The sequence below is a fragment of the Dipteris shenzhenensis genome, chromosome 28 (genome assembly GCF_047967505.1).
Source record: "Dipteris shenzhenensis isolate YYH24624 ecotype China chromosome 28, Dip_SZ_1.0, whole genome shotgun sequence".
In the NCBI taxonomy this organism is placed as follows: Eukaryota; Viridiplantae; Streptophyta; class Polypodiopsida; order Gleicheniales; family Dipteridaceae; genus Dipteris; species Dipteris shenzhenensis.
Window position 1 is genome coordinate 10,307,773 of NC_141623.1, and position 12,596 is coordinate 10,320,368.

At 47.0% G+C, this 12,596-nt stretch overlaps 1 protein-coding gene and 1 pseudogene across 2 annotated transcripts in view; one reads left to right on the forward strand and one right to left on the reverse strand.

Moving 5' to 3' along the window:
* Positions 1-12,596, forward strand: part of CDC48B (cell division cycle 48B) — a 92,824-nt gene that overhangs the window by 45,027 nt on the left and 35,201 nt on the right. The gene's annotated exons all lie outside the window — the stretch shown is intronic.
* On the reverse strand, positions 3,646-5,659 carry LOC147883154 (uncharacterized; annotated as a pseudogene).

A 12,596-nucleotide genomic window follows, 5' to 3' on the forward strand; every position in this document is an offset into this window, starting at 1 on the left:
TACACTAAGTACTTTGTACTTAGTGTTGTAACCTTATCCATTGATATAAAAGGTTGACTGTGTGCTAGGGGAGGTACACACATACCTCTTATCCCCACAATCTTGTGTCCATTCTGTGTGTCGGTGTGCTCTCTCCTTCTCTCTCACCTCACAGCCAATGCATCATCAATTGACTCTACCGATGCTATACACAGACACAGAAACTCTTTCGGAGTCTTTCGAATTTCCATGGCTGAAATCAATGGTCCTCGAGGTCTTTTCACCTCGCAAAACATATTTTACCCCGTTCATCTTGAACTGGTAAATATGCTTTTTCCAATCAATGGCTGGATTTTTTCAAAAATGCCAAGCCATTCCTAGGGCTATATCTGTGTGAGCTAGCCTGGTCAACTCAAAGTCCAGCTTCTCAACATAGTCCTGTATTCGAAGTTCCAACTGGGTAACCCTCTGGTCTCATACTTCAGTTGAACTTCCGTCCGCCATCCTGACCGTATAAGCATAGTCAGATAGACTAGTTTTCAACTTGAGCCTCTTAATAAGCTTCGAGTTGATTACATTGTGCGTTGACGCTGAGTCAAACAACACAATCACATCATGATTGGCTACTTGCCCTTTCATTTTAATCAACTCGGGCTCATCGAAAACCGTATACCCCGTTCCTGCGGGCTTTGAAAGGATCTTCTGAGGTGCACCGCTTACTAACTTAGTAACAGACACACTTAACAACACAGGTACTAACCTTTGAGAAGGTCCCGCCAATTGCATCTGCATATGTTCCGCATTGGGACTCTCCTGCATTTTCGCGTCGCATTCAGATATTATCATATTGGCCGTGCGACGGTCTTTGTTTAGTGGACAATCTTTCCATTGATGTCGCTGAAGGCAACCGAAGCACAATCCTTCTTTTCTAGCTTTCTCTTTTTGCTCAGGGGTCAACGAGGACTTTGACCAAGCCCGGGCTGCCATTGGAGTTACTTTCCTTTTCACCCCAACGGTGGTACTTGTCTTTGCTGGTCCCTCAACCGGCTTCACCTGCTTGGTTTGGCCACTTGGCTGCGAGACACTTGTCTTTGAAGTCCATTTCCTATGAAATCCTTCTTTTCTCGGGTACTCATGCTGAGTCCCTGCCTGCACAAACCCACTAGGTCTGCCTCTGGCATCCTCGTAGTTCAGGGCTACTGCAATAGATTCATCTAATGTAGTCACATATTTAGCCCGAACTTCCATTGTAATCTTGTCGTTCAGTCCATAGATATAGTCGTTCAATTAGGGAGAGGGTTTGTTATTTTCATAACACATTCCCTGAACTTGTGAGTGTACTCTGCCACCGATAAATTCCTCTGGCGAAGGTTTCTATAAGCATCCCAAGCTCGGGACTCTTCGTCAGGTGGAAGAAAGTGTTTCTTAAATTCAGCTTTAAACCCTTCCCAGGTGGTAGGGGCAACTTGATCTTTCTGTTGCTTTATCCACCATCTATCCGCTGCCTCAATAAACAGGTGAGTGGTCTCGCGGATTTTCTTTAGATCAGATCTGATTTCACAAATGGCGAAGGCTTCTTGCCACTTGTGTAACCAAACCTCGATCACATCAGAACTATGCTCGATTATCCGACCAACGTACTTCTCCGGTCTATAGCTGGCAATATTAGGTACCTTGACCTTCGCACGCTGTGATGAGTGTATACTGGGCTTTGGCTCTGCTGGAGCTTTGCCCTTTTCATTTCTAGATGGTCTAGCCAACAAGGCTTGCACAATCTCCCTAATTTCATTTTGACCAGCGTTCACTTGAAGCTGCTAGTTCATGATCTGTTGTAAAGCATCTTCTAATACAAAAATCCTACCCACCAGAGTAGGTGTTGTGTGATGGGACAGTTGTTGCGTAGACTGTGCTCTAGATTTACCAAGATTTACCCTGGAATCTTGTCCCTCTGTCTCCATTCTTTCAAAAGGAAAAATAGTTATTAAAAAAAAAAAAAACTTCTTTCCGTACGTCAAAAACCCCAAAAAGATATCACCCTTCGAATTCCCCTTTTTCTGTACAGGAATAACAGACTGCAACCGAAAAGTCGTATAGAAGGAAAAAAATGATGCTCCCTGGAATAAATCGTCGGAGACGATGCTAAGACCCAAAAATCACCCGTCACTCCTCTTGCTGAACTGAGGGCTTGTTTTCACGCGCAGGGCTTCATGCAAAATGATAGGTACAAGCGAGGTCGAGTGGTCCAAAATCAGCATAAAAAGGTTCATTGTCAATGCTAAAGCAAATGGCTGGCCCCGGTAGCCACGATGCTTTGAGATCCTCCGGCTTGTGCAAAACGGCAAAATATAGCTTTCCTCTGATCACCTCCGACATACCACTCCTGTCCATGTCTTTCTGACCATTTCATAAGCTACGCTTTTCCAGCTTCAATTTGCTGCTGAGTCTTTCTATGGCATTGTTTCCATTCCAAGTCGTTCCGTCGCTAGTGCTTGTAGAAAGATCGTTGCTTTCTGACCAATGACAGAATCCGGATAACCGATCGGCGCTGGTGCATACAAACCAATGACGATTGGAATTCGGGACGCTGCTCGGTCGTTTCCAGAGGAAATGCGATAGTGCCGGTCTCAAAATTACAATGTCTCACGCGCTTCCTCTCTTGGAAGTTACTCAAAAACGCAATGGATGTCTGCCCAGCACAATGCGTTCCGCTCGCCTTGCCCACCTGTCACCTCTTGCAGACCTTACGAGACTCTATTCGTCACACATCATCGCTGTTCCCAACCTTTCCTGATCTCTTCCTGTCGCTCTGATACCAAATATTACACTCCTTTTCTATTCTCACTGTTCCGTCGAATTACAGGCAATACAAAGTCACATGTCTCTCTTTTCTCTTCGTCAATCGAGGATAAGACAAATCACAGGCGTTAGCATCCCAAATATCCTCCCAGCCACCTCGTGGATTGCATGCTATGACAGATACATAATTCAATTTCTTTTCATGCATATCCACAAGCCCACAACTCCCTAGATGGTTCCCTCTGCCACATGTCATCATTCTAGACCTTTAGCTTGGTACACCATTTACCCCTCTCTTGGGGCACAATTAAAACATTTGCCCCTTGGCATTTTTACACATTTAGGTGCACCTAGGCCTTAGCATTCAGAACCACCTAGTTGATGCCAATACACCCTCACCTAGGACCTTGGCAGTTATTTCCCTTGACCATTTTATTTACGCACATAAAATATTACAAAAGTCGGTCATCTAAGGGAAAATGCCCACCGATCTTTTTGAGGTCATGCTATCTCGGCTAGAGCATAACACAAATGGCCATCAAAGTGTGTACTGTGTCAGTCCAAATACTGGCCATAGTCTGGGAAGGGTGAACCTGGATACCCTCCATCGCCTCTGTACACCTGGCTCTCCAAATATGCCAAGCTGCAATGCTAGCCAAAATATCCCAAGACGTGTCTACTGAGGCATGAGTAGCTATGAAAGGAGTGTGGGGAATATCCTGGAGGGAACAAGACTCCACTGAATGTCGCCAAGTAAACGATTTTAAGATTAAAGAGCCTAGAGGTATATTAGTGTGTAACGTGTTCTAGCTTTAGATTTCTAATTACCTGTGCAAGAATCCTCATAGCTACTTTTTGTAGATGGGGCAATCAGTATCCAAAAGACTCCCATCAAAAAAGAGGTTTGACCAAGGAGTCCCTCTTCCAACACACGGTGGAAGCAAATGCGGTTCCCCTTTGGTCATTGTAGTTAATAAGTTCTTGAAGAAATGCACCATGCTTGTCCTCATGCAAGGCTTTAGGAAGATATGCATCTCTATCAGAGGCCAACTCTGAGTCCGCAAAGAGAGAGGGAGCCTTGAAAGAGGGATGCATGAGGGCAGCAAAACCATGGATGGGTCGTTTCATCCACTTCCACCTCTTGTTGACATGAAAGAGGATATCATCCCGCTTTGGTGTGGTATCCAAGATATCACTAATATCCAAAGCATAAAGATAAGTTAGAGTCTAGACTCAAGAGATTATTAATTGACATTCAAAATCAAAGAAACAAGATTTGATATCAGGATTGTAGGTTTATAAGTTACCATGATGGACTTATATCCGGATCTAGAACGGTGGAGGCGCTAATCTCTGCAATGGCTTCTTTCATGAAGTGATGGAGAAGCCCCAAAGTAGCCCCCTCCATGTCCGACATGCATAATACCTTGTACAAGGGTGTAATGGCAATGAGAATGGCCTTCACCCCTTGCCAAAAGACTCTCTCAAGCAAAGCCATTGAATGTCTATGGCATCTTGTTGAGTTGCATTCGACTCTCCTTCAAGCCATTCTTTATATTCATCAGACACGACCTTCTTTTGGAGCTTGTTAGAGCCGCTCAAGAAGTAGCCACATAGCAGCCAATCGTGTCTTTGATGGCTTCTTGAGCTCCAAGTCGGAGTAGATACGAAAGATGGAAAAAGCTTGTTTTCGGAGTTGATGAAGCTCACAATGGAGCAAGCATCACTCACAATGGTCTTTACCCATGGCAATTTACCAATGTCCTCCATGAGAAGGTCAAGGCAATGACTAGCACATGGAGTCCACACTATTGAGGGAAACTCCCCTTCAAGCATGCGACCCATGGACCTACAATTGGAGGCATTGTCCATTACGACGTGCACCACATTTGGGGGACCGACCTACATGACAAGTTTCAGCTTGTAAGATTCAAGAAGAAGAAGTAGATTTGCTTATGGAGATCAAAAAATATAAAGAAGCTAGTTGCTACATGACTCTCGAGTCTCAACTTACCTCCAGTATAGCATCCCGAATGTGACGATAGATAAAGGAGGCGGTGGTTTTTCTTCCCTTCTCTCCCGCATCCACAGCCCGCAAGAAGTATGTGCCAAGAGGGCAAGAGACAAGAATGTTGATGATTCCTCTCTTCTTTCTATCACACCATCTGTCGGAGAGAATGGAGCATCCATACTTGGCCCACCCGGCACGCACGGGCTCAAGAGACTTGTTGATTCTCTCCCTCTCTTCATCTAGCTTCTTGGTACGCATGTCGTTGTAGCTAACTCCATCCCACCCTTCACATGGACCAACCGAGGCTATGGCTTTCACCATTCTTCGCCACCGGTCACATCGAAGCACATGGAAAGAGAGATTGCACTCAATGACGGTCCGGGCAATCTCTATTTCTGCTTGTCTTTGCTGCCCCTTCAAGAATGACAATGGACTGGAGAGGCCACCCATGGCTTGGGCAAGAGTGGCTTGCCTCCCTCTTGGTGCATCACTTGTCTTCGTTCTTTTTGATGTCGTACTGGAGGACATAGTAGGCCCAGCGGAGGCAACGGAGACAGATTGAGAGGCCTCATCCTCTGCTTCGGATGAGGAATTATCCGGGCATACCATCTCCTCTCGTGCCATAGAGGTCCTCTTCCTTCGCTTCAAGGGTAAGTACTTTTGACAACAATCTTGAAAAATGTCATTGGGAATCCCCGTGCATGGTCCGCATTGCCCACCCAACTTACACAAATGGATAAGAAGGCGGGTCACACTACTAGTTTGGGCCTTGGGGCAATATTTGCCACTCCACTTGCAAACATTGGACTTCTCTTTCACTCTCTCAAAGTAAGCACAATGCAAGGAAAAGGGCTCATGAATAGTTGGTGGCATTGCGGGTAGAGAGAGAGAGAGAGAGAGATGAGGAGGGAAAAGGATGAAGAGGCTTGAATCTTGATACTTGGAGAAAGGGAGAGAGATGGAGATGGAGATGGAGATGGAGAGGGAGAGAGATGGAGATGGAGAGGAGCTTGATGGAGAGGGAGGAAGAGGGAGATGGAGAGGGAGCTTGATGGAGAGGCCCAAGGGAGATGGAGAGGAGCTTGATGGAGAGGGAGAGAAGTAGAAGTAGAAGTAGAATTTATTAGCGTCCTCGGGGGGCCAAAAAATGACCCATGGGACCCGTCTCGATACAATGTAAAAAGAGTCTCCTCAAGGAGAGGGGTCAGGAGTCTATGAGTTCCTGACGACAGGTAAAAAGACGAGTGACAAAAGATCCCAATGCTGCCGGAGAGGCAGTGAAGAGAACTGATGTTGACTGAGTGGAGTCCCCCAGTATTTGCTGGTAGTCCTCCCTGATATGTGCATATCAGGGCACTGTAGAGCCACATGTGCCTCCGTCTCAACTGTCTACATGTCACAAAGGGTACAAACTCTAGCATGTCTGGGCTGGTGTATCCAAGCTCCCTTCTCAATGGCAAATGTATGAGATCTGGTACGGAACCTGGCGATGTTTCTGTGATATAGAAGGGGGATAGGTGTGCTAATATAAGACTGAGCATGAGTCTCTATGGACATGTATGTAGACCAACATGTGGGATTTATGTTGTCTTGGTAATATTCCAGCTTTACCGTCTTTTCACTTGTCAACCAGTGATTCCGCAAAGTGCTCAGTAAAGACAGTTGCAACTCTTGCATGTTGACCTTTTCAGGTGGCATGGTCAAATATGCTTCCACTTTCCATCTGTTGAACCATTTTCTTATGTCGGTTGCCCATCCTGTGCAGATGACCTTACTTTTGTAGTTCTTTTGAAGCTTTGTGCTGGCATTCCATGCTTTATGAGGCAGCCTATCAGGTTGCATTTGCTGCACCTCTATTAGGTATTGTATAACTCTGATCAATGCATGAAATTCAATCGGTCTCCTTCCTGTTTCCAATAGAAGTATTGAGTATGGAGTAGTGGGTTTGACACCAAGGTGTCTCCTTAAGAAAGCTTTTTGCATTTTCTCAATATCATTCCATGTAGAGGCTGAAATGCTACCTCCCCATACTTCCATTCCATATAATACTGTCTGCACTACATATGCATCAAACAATACATTTCGAATTTTCCAGTTCCTAGTGTCGGTGTGCCTGCAATCATTCTCAAGCTGGTAGTACTTCCCCCAACCAGTGTCCATCCTTCTATGTATACATTGCCACCATTTGTGATCTGCCGGGATATCAACCCCTAAGTATTTGAAGGTGTTGACATACTCAATGATCTGTCCATCAAAGGTGATCTAAGGGGGATGTTCTGGCTGATTGGTACAGACTGCCATCATCTTTGTTTTTTCGACATTTACTTGCAGCCTGCTTTCCCTACAAAAAGTCTTAAGCACTTGTAAAAGTTTGTGCATAGATTCCGGATCGTATGCAAAAAGAACGACATCATCTGAGAGAGAGAGATGGAGAGGGAGCTTGATGGTGAGGCCCAAGGGAGATGGAGAGAAGCTTGATGGAGAGGGAGAGGGAGATGGAGATGGAGGGGGAGCTTGATGGAGAGGGAGAGGGAGGGAGAGCTTGATGGAGAGGCCTGAGGGAGATGGAGAGAGAGCTTGATGGAGAGAGAGAGCTTGATGGAGATGGAGATGGAGATGGAGAAGTGATGGAGGAGGGGGATGAAGAGGGAGCTTGATGGAGAGGGAGGGGGAGCTTGATGGAGAGGGAGGGGGAGAGGGAGATGGAGATGGAGATGGAGATGGAGAGGAGAAAGGGAGAGGGAGATAGAGAGGGAGAGGGAGGGAGAGGGAGATGGAGAGGTGGGCAGCGGGCTGCTTGATGGCTAGGGAGATGGAGAGGCAAGAGTGCTTGGTGGAGAGGGGGAGGGGTATATATGCAGGTTTGGAGGAGAGGCTGGCCCCAACGGTAAAAAACGGGTAGAAAACGGTCAAAAAACGAAAACCCTAATCGGTCGAAACCCTAAAAAACAGGTGACTGTACGGGACTGTACAGAACCGTACGGAACGTTCGGTACGTCGAATGTAGGCAACCCTGCCCTCGAAGAACACCTGTGGGCCAGTAAGAGAGAACCAAGCCATTGAACCGCATGTCATATAGAAAGGTGCTGTATGAAAGATACTGAAAATCCTAGCAACACCTTTCCAGATCGTCCTCGCCTATCTGCACTCCCAAAGGCAATGCTGTACTGACTCAATTGCCATGTGACAACGAGGATAAGTAGGGTCAGCCCTGAACCTGGATCTCGAGAGGTTCACTGCAATCCTTCCATGAATAGAAAGCTAAAAGAAAAGAGTGATCTTTCTATTCCTGAGGGATTTCCAGAGCCTATGCCAAAAGTTCTTCCGCACAGCTGCGGAAATCTGAAAACTATCCCAGTGTGGCGCTCTGGAGGGCCTCCAACCTCTACTGCTGAGCTAAAATCTCCGGGCATTTCTAACTGTATATCGAAAGAAGGGAAAGCTCTTCTCTCGGTGCCTCTCATCAATCCATTCCCACTCCCTTGGGTCCCACTGCAAGAACCTAATAAGGGAACCACCATACAGCTAGAGTCTCCAAGACCCCAGCACAAGGAGAATAGGATCAGGGTCAAGATACCACTGTGAATCCCTGCCCCACTCCATGAATCTTGCAATCCTGACAGGCTGAAATGCAACCTCCAAAAGAATATGATCAGAAGATCTAATAAGTCTGCCTCCCGATTGAACATCAAAGACAAGGGTATCCTCATGTGCATCCTGCAATGCAATGACCTGTAACGGAATGCCCGTCCCTGCTCCCCACCAAGTGGACTATGTAGGCGGCATGTCATCTGTGTCAATCCACTTTGGCGGAATGGCTGCCTATATCTGCTGTATCTTGAGTGCACTCCCTTTGAGGTGGCCAACTGCTAAAAATCTCTGATCCTCTGGAAGTCTCATAAAGGCCTACCAAGTGCCTAGAGTAGAGGCAGGTCCCCTCTCCCATCTAGACCACTGCATATAATGGACACTTCTAGTGGCGTGCCATGATGATCCAAAATTGAGTCATTCCACATGACTGGCTGCCTTTGAATCTCTTCACGAGAAGTGGGTGGAACTCTGCGAAGTGTGTTTTTGAAGTAGCCCCAAGCTTTCAGAATAGCAGCCATGAGAGGGGAAGGTGGGGATTTGAGATGGGCTGAAGTAAAGATCCATCTGCTGCTGTCCAACCAATCTCCCCCACGAGAAGGGGTGCAAGATTGAATGTTGCATGAAAAGAAATCCTTCTAGGGCTCCTGTCCAGGCATCAATCCACGTACTACAAACTTGTAGAGCAAGGCCATACTCTGCAAGCTCGGGTCAATAATATTGAGACCCCCTTTTCCTGTGGGGAGAATGAGGGTCTCCCAAGCCACCCTGGATACAACATCTGAGGTGCCATCTAAACCGCTTCATAGGAAGTTCCTAATAGGTCTCATGAGCTGCGCAATACAATCTCTAGATCTGCACCAACATGAGCAAACAAACCAAGCAATGGCTAATAATACTTGGTTCACAACCACAACTCTGGATTCAAGGTCAAGTCTGGCTGAACTCCAAAAGATGAGTTTCCTCCTGATACTCTCCAACACGGGAGCAAATTGCTGTGCTGGAGAGATGCCCAACCCAACCTGGCATCCCAGATATCTGACGGAAACTCCCCTTTGAATCCAAGTGAACCCTATGTCAATCCCCCAGACTGGAGTGTCCTCATCACTGATCCAAAAGCCATTGGATTTGTTCCAATAAATGTGTGCACTTGCCGCAATGCAAAACAAATCCAATGCTGTCCTGAATGAATTCAGTGTCTGTGGAGTGGCATCCAAAAAAACAGCCGTGTCATCTGCGAACTCACTGTCTAAGAGCTCATCCTCCTGCCTCAGAGGAAGCCTGAGCCCTACGATTTCAGCTTGAGCTCTAATGTAATAGCTCATAGCCTCAGCCACAAAAAGGAATAAAAAGGGGGCTAGGGGCCAACCCTGACGGACTGATCTGGTAATCTCAAACCTGTCTCCCTTGACTCCACCAATAAGAACCTGGTTGTGGGCTGATCTGTAGAGGGCTGACACCCCTTTGATCCATGCATCTGAGAAGCCAAAGTGAGCAAGTGTGCCCTTCAGAAAGCCCCAGTCTACCCTGTCATAAGCTTTCTCACAATCCAAGAGCAGAATGGCCAGCCTGTGGCCATTATGCATGGCCCAATCCGAAGCCTCCCAAAATGAGATGTTATCAAAGATGCTCCTGCCATGCACAAAACCCGTCTGCGTATCATAGATAAGATCTGGTGGAAAGGACTGCAGACGAAGGCTAATAGCTTTAGCTAGGATTTTGTACAAGGTACCCAGCAAGGTAATCGGTCTCCACTGAGACACTAAATTCTTGCAACCCACTTTCGGAATCAAATGAATGAGGCCCTATTATCCCCAATCTGATTCCAAAAAGTAATAAAAAATAAGGGGTAAGTCCATCTAAACCAGGACACTTGCCCTTGTGAAGGGCAGAGAGAGCAATCCTGAACTCTACATTGGTGAAGGGTGCATCAAGTGAAACAGTCATATCCCCTATCACCAACCCAGGTAAGTGTCGCCAAATAACCACTCTAGCATCATCTGTGGCCTGAGTGTCTGGATCTGTTGTATGAAGGGAGGCATAGAAATCGGTGGCAACTTGCAAGACGGCCTCTGGATGTGTCTGAAGAACTCCGCCTGAGTCAACAAGCTGTGAGACGCTCTCCCTACTATGTTTGGGGCCAAGAGTAGAGAAGAACTGCTTGTTGACCCTACCTCCCTTCTGTGTCCAAAAGGACTCTCTGGCGTGAAAGGCATACTCAGCTCTCTGATCTAAAAGTGACTGCTATTGAGCCCTTGCTGCAACAAGGCGCTCGTGAATCCAAGCTTATGTTGGCCTCTTCTACTCCTCCCTCTGGAGGGCAGCCAACTACTTGCGGATACCTATCTCACGCCTGAGGATCTCACCCCTTCTGATAGGAGTAACTGAAAGATAAAAGTCACTAATATTAGAGAGGGCTGCGGCTAAATCTAAAGGAGAAAGCTGTCCATCTTGCAAATGAGATACCCAGGTCCTCAACACTGTCTCTGTAAGGCTCTTTTTTGCATAGAAAGAATCTGGAATCCTGATACCGGTAGAGCGGCACCTCACATGGGGATCTGAGACCATCAAAACCACTGGAAAATGATCCGAAGCAGACACCCCAGCTGCAATGTAAACAGTACCACCTCTTTCAAGAGCCCAATCACCCACATAAAATCTGTCAATCCGTGCATGTATAGGCATTTGCAATCTCTTGTTCGACCAAGAAAACAGGAGAGAATTTGACTGAGTGTGAAAAGCATCATCATGCCAAGCATCCGTGCTGCTAAACTGAAAAAGGAAGGCATCCCACGCTGCTCTCTCTAGGGAGTGAAGGCCACCTTCCCTACCACCCCTTTTGTCTAAGGGCATTTCAACCATGTTAAAATCGCCTCCTATAATCCAAGCATCTGCAATATGTGACCAAGAAAGCAGTTCCTTCCAAAAAAGAACACGGTCCCCTCTAGAATTGGGTTCATAAAGGTTTAAGAGACCAACCTTATGCCCATCAATCAAAAGTATAATCCACTGAGCTCCGGAAGGGACTATGGTCCCGTGTCCAATCACCAAGGGGAGTATAGAAGAAGAAACAAAAATGCAAGTACCTCCCCTGGTGCCCAAGGTGGGTGACCAAAAAGTGTGACCAGAAAGAAGCTTACCTGACTTGGAACAATCCCTGGCATCCAATTTGTGTTTCTGAATCATCATAATGTCCGTGGGACCCTCAGTAACACCTGGATGAGGTTGGTTACGAATCAGCTGCCTGCGTCGACGGTGAGGTACACCCCCGAGGCCGTGAACGTTCCAATTGACAATCCTCATCTACGAGAGGAGGAGGCCGGATGGAAGATCCTACCCGACCTAGTAGTGGAGAAAGCCCTCTCCTGCGAAAAATTCCTCCTCTCAAGAGGAGGGAAGTCAATTGGGGAAAGCACACCTCCTCTGATGAGGGGGAAACTCTGTCTTGGAAGATATGCTCCCCAAGCATGGAGGGTACAAACTCCTCCTCTACCTCAAACTCAGCCAAGTCTGCCAGAACTGAAAATGAATTCCTACAAAGTACCTCTGGCGCTGGAGTGCGAAGGAGCCCTGCAGAAGGAGTGGAACCAATAATGTCCTTACCTTTGTCAGGTGTAGGCAGACCTGGCAACATCTGCCTGATCTGAGCCACAATTCTGTTACCCTTCTCAAGTAAAGCACGGTCTCTGCAAGAACAGCCTCCCTAGATGAGCGCTCTTGCATTTGAGCAGGGTCAGGAGAAGCAGCCTCATCTGCACATGGAACTTGGACAGGGATGTCTCTGCTTGAAGAGACGTGTCAGCGGTCCTGTCAGTGGTAGCTTGAGGTACTGGCTCACCAACTCTGACAGGCACCCAACGGGCGACGACTGGAGCATGACGTGCTGACTGTCCTGTACGCGCTATAGAAGTATTAGAACGAGAGACTGAAGGTCTTGGTTGTGAAGTCGAAGGTCTAGCAGCGTGTGAGGCGGTAGGAACTGGTCATGAAGAAGGTCTAGGTCGGGTGAAACTATGAGGCGCACCCGTGGATCTTTTTGGTCTTTTCTTTTTCCTTGGGCAATCTCTGGCAAAGTGCCCATGGGTCCTGCAAATCCTACACTGTTCGTGTCTCCTTACAATCTCGACTCTCTCTTTGAAGGAGGAGCCATCTGGACGTTGAAGCATAATGTGGTTATCTGAGATGTTAGGGTAAGAAACAATGACCCTAACACGCGGTACCC